The 8,924-nt window shown below is 36.0% G+C and overlaps 1 long non-coding RNA gene across 1 annotated transcript; it reads left to right on the forward strand.

Moving 5' to 3' along the window:
• LOC148791582 (uncharacterized) lies at positions 1-808 on the forward strand. The gene is made up of 2 exons (XR_016076055.1): positions 1-138; positions 252-808. It is a non-coding gene; the product is annotated as an uncharacterized LOC148791582 (long non-coding RNA).
• The last annotated feature ends 8,116 nt before the right edge of the window (positions 809-8,924 follow it).

An 8,924-nucleotide genomic window follows, 5' to 3' on the forward strand; every position in this document is an offset into this window, starting at 1 on the left:
GGGGACTTCAGGAGTGTGCTGTCGCCTATTCACGCTCTTCTGAGGAGTAAGGAGGCCATGTTTCCCGAGGAAGTCGTGGTGTGGACCGAGCTCCCTCTGCACCAAGTGGCCTGTCGTGCCGTTACCCATGCCATGGTGGTAAGTGATCTCCCTTCTTTAGAGTTCTTCGGCTTTTATTCTTCTATTCGTTCCTTTGATCACTTGTTTTCTTTTGGTATGTGAACTCTTCTATTCACGCTTTGGCGAACCAGGTGGAGAGGTGCTCGAGGCAGGCGCAAGCTGCCGAGGAGCCTGCTCGCCTCGCGCGGTCTAGGCAGGCGAGGTCTCAGAGAGATGCTGAGGCCATGGGAGTGGTGGTGAAGCATATGGCGGAATTGAAGCTGGACCTGCAGCATCAGGTCGAGTATCTTCAGGAGGATATCAGGGTGCGGACTCAGATCTTCTCTCAAGGCAACGGAGACGCGAAGAAGAAAGCTGTTAGCGATTATATTGCTTCGCCGGATTTCGATGATCTGATGGTGGACTCCTACAGGAGGGGTTTCAAGCTAAGCTAGTGGATGATCTGGAACACGTACCCTGAGCTCAACACCAGCGCCATATCCACTTCGCGCATTACTCAAGAGATGGCCAATGCTGCGGATGCCGAACCAGACTCCGAGGGGGAGGTAGGGCCTTCGGGTGTTGTCGAAGTAGCTTCTAATAATGATGAAGTAGCCCCGGATTTGTAAAAATGAAATGTACACTTCCTCATCTGAAATGATGATGGCTCTTTTTTTTTTTTTTTTTTTTTTTTTTTGAATGTACACCTCATCATCTAAAATGAAATGGCTTTTTTGTTCAAGTGTTGGTTGTCCTGTCTTCGGGCTGTGTTTTGTTGCCAAACTGACCATTTCGGTCCTTTAGAAAATTGGGGAACCAATGATGATGGCTCTTGTTTTGTTGCCAAACTACCAAAGTTGGGGAACCAATTTGATTCATTTGATCAACTACATGATGCTTCAAAAAATTGAGTTCATCACAAAGAAGTTATAATATAGAGGAAATAATTTATATTCACAAAAATAAATATTTTTAGAAAATTTTAATTTTTTAATTTTTCTAAAAATATAATAGAAAATTATTTATTGAAATTTTAATTAAAAGTAAAATTAATGTTTAAAAAAAGCTTGTTTATTAATAGTGAAATTAATAATGTTTCTAAAATTTAATTTCACGAAATATTTTCTAAAAATTTATATAATAGATTTGGCAAACCAAACCAGATCAGTCAAGATTTATTCGAACAAGTAACTAAACAAATTGGGATACTTTTTCAATCTATTAGAGTCATCTTCTCATGCTAAAGTGCGAACACAGTAGTGTTTCAATGTCAATACAAAATAGCGATGTGTGGAGCCCAAAATATACCATGGTTAGGAAGATAGATTTTATAGTTACAATCTTAAAATATTATTTATAATTATAAAAATATTTTCAATTAAATATAAAAGTTATTATTTGTCTTAACGTATTATTTATTTTTTTATTTTACATATTTTTTATTCATCTTATTTCAATATTTAAATTTAACTTAAATATTAATATTTTATTATGTTGCTGAAAAATTAAATTAATCTATATGGAAAATGGTCCAGTTTAAGGTTTCAAGCAAACCTACACTAGATGTGCATTAGGTCTCACCCTAGCAATTAATATAAGCCACCCCAACTAACTTTCCATCACATTTGTATCAGCCTTGCCAAGATAAACCTCCCCAGGTCTATCCAATGGTTGTGAAGATTCTAAACTAACACGAGTCTCTTATATGTCTAGTTAAGGGTATTATACAAAAACACGCCATAATAACATAAATCAATTATGTAGTTTATATATTTACAAAAAATGTAAATAATGTACATCAATTTGATTGGAGCTAAGGGCATACACTGTCTAATAGCTTCCACTCGCAATTAAGTCTAATTGGGTACAAACTGGAGTCTCATACTTTTCACATGTTTCTCAAATATTTCTATATTAGTCGCTTAATCAATGGGTCTGCCACATTCTCTATTGATGCTACCTTCTGAATCGAGATATCTCCTCCAACAACAATCTTTTGTAGATCCTATGTTGTCGGACAACAGTGGAATGGGTGATGTGTTGGACGAAACAACTCCTAATTGCTATATGAATAACTTCATCCATTAGGCAGTCCTACTTACAGTAATGTGCATGACTTGGGTTGTGGACTATTTTACTTACTTCACAGGACCCCATCGTAAAGATGTAACTAGATATAGACTTTTTATCATCTGGGTATGATTGGAAGTTGGTATTAGTATATCCAATGATTTGTAGTGAACTACCATTGAATATCAAATAAATCTCTTTTTATCCTTCGAAGGTATTTGAGTATGTTTTTCACAACTGTCCAGTGCTCCTATCCTGGGTTTAATTGGTATCTACTTACTACACTCATTGCCTAAGCAATGTCTAGCTGAGTGTACAGCATGGCATACACGATGCTCCCTATGGTTGAGGCATAGGGAACCTCTCTCATGCTCTCAATCTCCTCGGGAGTCTTCAAAGACATACCCTTGGAAAGAATGACTCCGTGGCTAAAATGAACATTTTCTTTCTTAGATTTCTCCATACTGTATCTCTTGACAATTTTGTCTATATAAGTAGGCTAGGATAATCCTATTATTCTTTTCAATCTATTTCTATACAGTCGAAGACCCAAGATGTAGGAGGTTTCTTCAAGATCTTTCATGGAGAATTATTGTGAAAGTCATATATGGATCGATTAAGTTTATACACCATGTATTATTGACCTGCAGCTATGAATCCTTGTGGTTGTTGCAAGTAAATATTTTTAGTGAGATCTCTATTTAGGAACGTGATTTTGACATCCATCTGCCAAATTTCATAATCATTGTGTGTTGCTACAACTAGTAGGATACTAATGGACTTGAGCATGACTATTAGCAAAATGGTTTCCTCATAGTTGATTCCCTCTTTCTGATTGTACCCTTTCACCACAAGACAAGCTTTATAGGTGGTAATGTTACCATCAAGGCCCTTCTTCCTCTCGTAGTTTCATTTGCAACCAGTTGCTTTCGCCTTAGGGAGATGGTCTAAAAGAGTCCAGACCTTATTGGTCTCTATCGAGTCCATCTCGGGTTTTATTGCATCTACCCACTTCAAAGAATCCATGTCCAACATATTTTTCATATAACTTATGGGATTCTCCTCACTTATTGTGGCCTCCATCAAGTAACTTTCTTGATTATAGCCATAACGAATTGGAGGCCTGGATACCCGGGTAGTCCTTCTAGGTTAGTTATAATTTGAAGCTTGTAGGACATCTCCTACTACCCCTAGGCTCTCCTTATTAAGAACAACTTTTTGATTATGATTGTCCAAGATGTAATCTTCCTTTAGGAAGTAATAATTTCGATTACAAAACACATTTTGCTCTTTTGAATCATAGAAAAAGTAACCTCTAGAGCTTTTGGGGTATCCTACAAATAGGCAATGGCTGGTTTTGGATTTTAATTTGTCAACACTTGTTTTTTTAACATGTATCAGACATCCCTAAATCTTCAAGTATCTTACACTTGGTTTCTTACCCGTCTATAACTCATATAGAGTCTTAGGAACAAATTTGGTTGGAACCTGGTTCAGCATGTAAATCACAATCTCTAATGCAAAACCCTAAAAATATACAGGTAACTCTAAGTGGATAAGAAGTGAACGGACCATATCTAATAGAGTTCGATTTCTCCTCTCCAATATACCATTTAATTATAGTACTGTAGGAGGGGCTAGTTATGATATAATCCCATTTTCCTTTAATTAGTCATTGAATTCGTCGAATAGGTATTTGCCTCCTCGATCTGATCAAAGAGTCTTAATTTGTCTTTCCAACTATTTCTCGACTTCTTGTCTGAACTTTTTAAAAGATTCAGACTTATGTCTCATTAGGTACATGTAACCATACCGTGAAAAATCATCGGTAAATATTATAAAATAAACGTACTAGTTACATGTCATAACATTCACGGAATCACATACATCAGTATGTATCAGGATAATAATGCCTATAGATCTTTTAGGCTTACCCATAAATGGTCATTTTGTCATCTTACCTTGAAGGCAAGGTTCACAAGTTGGAGGAGCTTCTATAATTAGAAAATCCAAAAGACCATCATTTACCAACCTTGTGATACGATCTATATTAATGTGGGTAAGTCAGTAATGCCATAGGCACATGGGATTAATTGTATTACGAGTTCTTTTCTTGGGATTATTTCTAGTGTAGTTTCAATTATGTTTATTTCTAGAGAAGGATGGAGAACAGAGAAATAATTCTCAGATTCTTCATGAGCAAGGAATTTGTTGTTCGGTTTAATAGTAATAGTATTACTAAACAAAATAGAATAACCATCTTTGCACAACTTTGAAATTGAAATCAAATTTCTTCTTAATATAGATACATAAAGATAACTTTTAGTACAATAATGCCTTCTTTGAAAATTAACTCTATAGTTTCTATAGTTGTAGCTGCAACTGTTATAGAAGTCCCCTAATAGAGTATTACTTCTCCATCACTCAACCTTCTGCTTGTCTTAAACTTTTGCAATGTGTTACATGCATGAGTAAAAGCCCCAAAGTCAATACACTAGGATGCAGAAGCGACCAACAAATTGGTCTCTATGACAAAAGATTCAAAATTACCTTACTTCTTAGTTTCTAGATACTAAAGACAATTCCTCTTCCAATGGTTGATCTATTTGCAAAAGTGGCAGGCATATGATGGCTTGTCCTTTTTTTGCTTTTTAGGCTTGCTAACCTTTTTCTAAGGCTTCCTCTTTGCCACTTTCAACAAGCACGACTATCAGTTTGTCCTTCTTAATTAGTTTTTCAGCTCTCTACAACATATTGCTAAGTTCCTAAAGGCTAACATTTAGCTTATTCATGTTATACTTTATCATGAATTGATTGAAGGAGGGAGGCAAGGTATTTAGGACAGCATCAATTTTAGTGGCATGACCAAGCCTGGAACCGAGAGCCTCCATTTCGTTAATATAACCCATCATCTTTAGATAATGGTCATGAACCTATTGGTTCTCAATAATTTTTGTGGCCATAAACATCATTGGGACCTTCTATCAATTAGAACGATTCTGTTATTCATACATTGTCCTCAGACTATCTAGGATATACTTGTACACTTCGATCTAATCAAATTGTCTAAGGAGGCTATGATAAAGCACTAGGCAGGAGAGTTCTTTCCCATTCTTGATACTCTTTCTTTCGTGCCTTGGAAGACCTATCACCCAGATGTTCTAGTGCAGGTTTTTGGCTACATTGTCCAATTTCTTTGACGTTAACACAAGCATAAGTTACGGAACTAGTTAGCAAAGTTTAGGCCCTTAAACTTATTATCGTCGAATAGTTTGGAGAACTATCCATTTTCCATTTCTAATAAAAGGCAGAGCAAATTATTAGTGCACAACCTAAATTGGTTCATGTTATTTACATAGTAATGGCTTTTAATCTATATTTCATTTTCATTTTTTCATCTATGAGATTTTGCTCCCATCTCAGAGACAGCTGTGGTTATGTCTTTGGAAATGTGGGAAGTTACATACACTACATAGAGCCAACTGCTTCAGTTGCAAAACCCCACTACTTTCTGTGAAGGATCATATCCATTCATCTTCTGAGTTTTCCCTTTGGCCTCTGTCAGAAAAGGTTCATTGCCATTATAGGTTAAACCCTTCTATCCAATAAGTGCAGACCTGTCATATTTGTGAACGCTAAGGTACTATGAGAGAGTTTTCCATTTTAGGATAGGCCCCTCCCACATTGGTCTATGATGTCCCTATCATCTTATGAACCAATCAAATAAACTCACTACCAAATGGATACCCTAATTTTATAGTGCATCTCCTCATTACTAATAAACCCATTCTCATGCTAATGATGAAAAGCTTTTAGAGAGATCATATGAATCTCCCTATCACATGCACTTATAACACAATTTTCCTTTTCTATCAGTTGTCTCTATGTCTAAGCATTATCTTTGAATGGTTCGTGGGGGTTTGATAAACGAGTGCACATCTACTAGTAGTGGTGGGCTGTTCCTTCTTTACGACCGATTTGTATTTACTCGGCTGCTTGTAGGGGCAAATATGGTTTAAGGAGAGTGGCCTAATGGTATGACTCAACCCTTTTTTTCTCTGCAATTCTCAGTCTTGACACAACAATTCTGCAACACTGTCACATTTTGGTTTACAAAGTGTTCATTGATAACTTCCCTACCTTCTGATTATTATTTTTACAACACAACTTCTCACCAATAATTACCCAACATTTGGTGAGATGCCATATGATATAAAAGTATAATTTTTATAGAACATAATATGTAACATTTAATCATAATATATTGGATTTGGCTATGAGCTCTTCTTTTGTAAAAGCTGATTACAAATTTCCTTTTCTAGATTAGAAGTCTGGAAGTGAATTAAAAATATTGTTACTTGATGATCTATTTCACATTCAAACAAGATTTTGGCTAGCAAAATAAGACGGTTCTCGTATTTTGCATGTCTAATTGGCTAGAAAAAACTGCTGATCAACGAACTATTATACATCAATTAACATGAACAATGGATATCTCATGTTCATTCTATGGGATCTATTATACATATTTGGTAATAAAAGAAGATTTTTATAAAAGAAAAACTAAGAGAGAGATACAATGAACTATAGCAACTATAAAAGGAGGCTGATCAACAAATAGATATTCAGCCAATCCCATTATATACACAATATGTATGTATGTACGTATATATAGGGGATGTTGTAGGGGTTAAACCAACAGTGAAAAAAGAAAATCTGCATGGATTCTAGAAGTTTTATGCCAAGTTTCCTTTTTCTTTTTATGAGAAACGGCCATGTTATTAGTCAATTTATGAAACCTTCTTCCTTGAGAAAATTACAATAGAGAGAGATACAACGAACTATAGCAACTATAAAAGGAGGCTGATCAACAAATAGATATTCAGCCAATCCCATTATATACACAATATGTATGTATGTACGTATATATAGGGGATGTTGTAGGGGTTAAACCAACAGTGAAAAAAGAAAATCTGCATGGATTCTAGAAGTTTTATGCCAAGTTTCCTTTTTCTTTTTATGAGAAACGGCCATGTTATTAGTCAATTTATGAAACCTTCTTCCTTGAGAAAATTACAATATAACAAAGGCTATATCGTATGACCATTTCTCTATAGATTTTCTGTTCACTAACTAATAATTGACATATATTGTATGCAGGTATAAGCCTTTGCATCTTCGTATTACTCATTTGTATCTCTTGGTTATACTTCATCATAAGGAAAAGAAAACTCATGAGATTAAAAGAGAAATACTTTGAGCAAAATGGTTATACTTCGTATTAATCACCATATAGGAGAGGAGGATTAATTAGATAATGGTGCTGAGCTACCAGAATTAGAGGCAGTTGATCAAGTCTAAAAAACTGGGGGTGATCAAAAGGCACAATGTTTTGGTGCGATGCTGACCGTTGATCACCGTTGATGAGATCAACGATCACGATTCGATCAGGTGTGATCAAGAGGCACATTTCAAAGTTAACAGTCATTAACTGTTAACTACTTTTTAAATAGTCAAAATGTTTGAAATTGTAACTATTCAAGGTGCCTTCTTTGAACTAGCACCTACCTTTTCTTCATACCTCTTCATAAACTATTTAAGAAGCATGAATCAGACTCAAAAACACACAATTTTGAAATTCACTCTCTCTCTCTCTCTCTTTCTCAGTCCGGTCTGCTATAGTCTCACAAAAGGTTTCTTCAGAGATTCTTCTACTTTGTTGGTTGCAAATTCTCGCCCAAGGCTCTGTTGTATCTTGGGAATGGATTTGCTTGTAATCCAACAGCAAACTCAGTGAAACTAAGTGGGGGCAAATAACGTTCTAAAGACAGTGTCTTCAGATGTGCTTCAAAGCTTCTCCTCTAAAGTTATAGTGACCCCATATCTCCAACAATTTTAGAACATTATTCTCCAATGGAGGTAGAAGCAAGTATCACTTCAATCAAGATGATGAACCAAGATCTTGTTCAATTAGACCAGTTCGATGGAATAAACTTTAGTTGGTGGCAAGACAAGATGATCTTCTTTCTGACCACACTAAAACTATACTATCTGCTGGACCCGAATCTGCAAGCACTTCCTGAACCCACTGACAAAAACTCCAAAAAACTAAAGAAGGAAAGAGCAAAATAAGAAGATGACTCACATTTGTGCCGATGACACATACTGAATGCCTTATTAGACCGACTCTACAACTTCTACAAGGAACTTACATCTCCAAAAGAAATCGGGAAGGCCTTGGAATTTAAATACAAGGTTCAAGAAGTAGGTACGAATAAGTATCTTATTGCAGAATACTTTGACTTCACCATGAACGACCATAAACCCATACTAGAGCAAGTTCATGAACAACAGGTGATAGTCAACAAAATTCGATCCCTTGACGTCATCCTTCCTGAATCTTTCCAAATGGGAGCAATCATTGCCAAACTTCCACCCTCTTAGAAGGATTACAGGAAGAAGCTTATGCACAAGGCTGAAGAACTTACCTTGGAGCAAATTTAGCAAAACCTTCGTATTGAAGAAGAGTCTCGAATTAGTGATAGTAGGGATAAGACCCTGGCTTGTATGCTGAACTCTAATGTCAATTTTGTGGAAAATGAATCAAAGAAGACTAACCCTATATTACAAGAAAAGAAGAAGGATGGGAACTTCAAGAAGAGTAATAATAAGAAAGGATCCTACTATGTTTGTGGAAAGAAGGGGCACATGCCCGAGTCTGCCGACATCGGAAAGGCGGAACCAAGTCTGCAAAC

This window comes from Nelumbo nucifera, chromosome 5 (assembly GCF_055504915.1).
Source record: "Nelumbo nucifera cultivar China Antique chromosome 5, China Antique-T2T, whole genome shotgun sequence".
Classification (NCBI taxonomy): domain Eukaryota; kingdom Viridiplantae; phylum Streptophyta; class Magnoliopsida; order Proteales; family Nelumbonaceae; genus Nelumbo; species Nelumbo nucifera.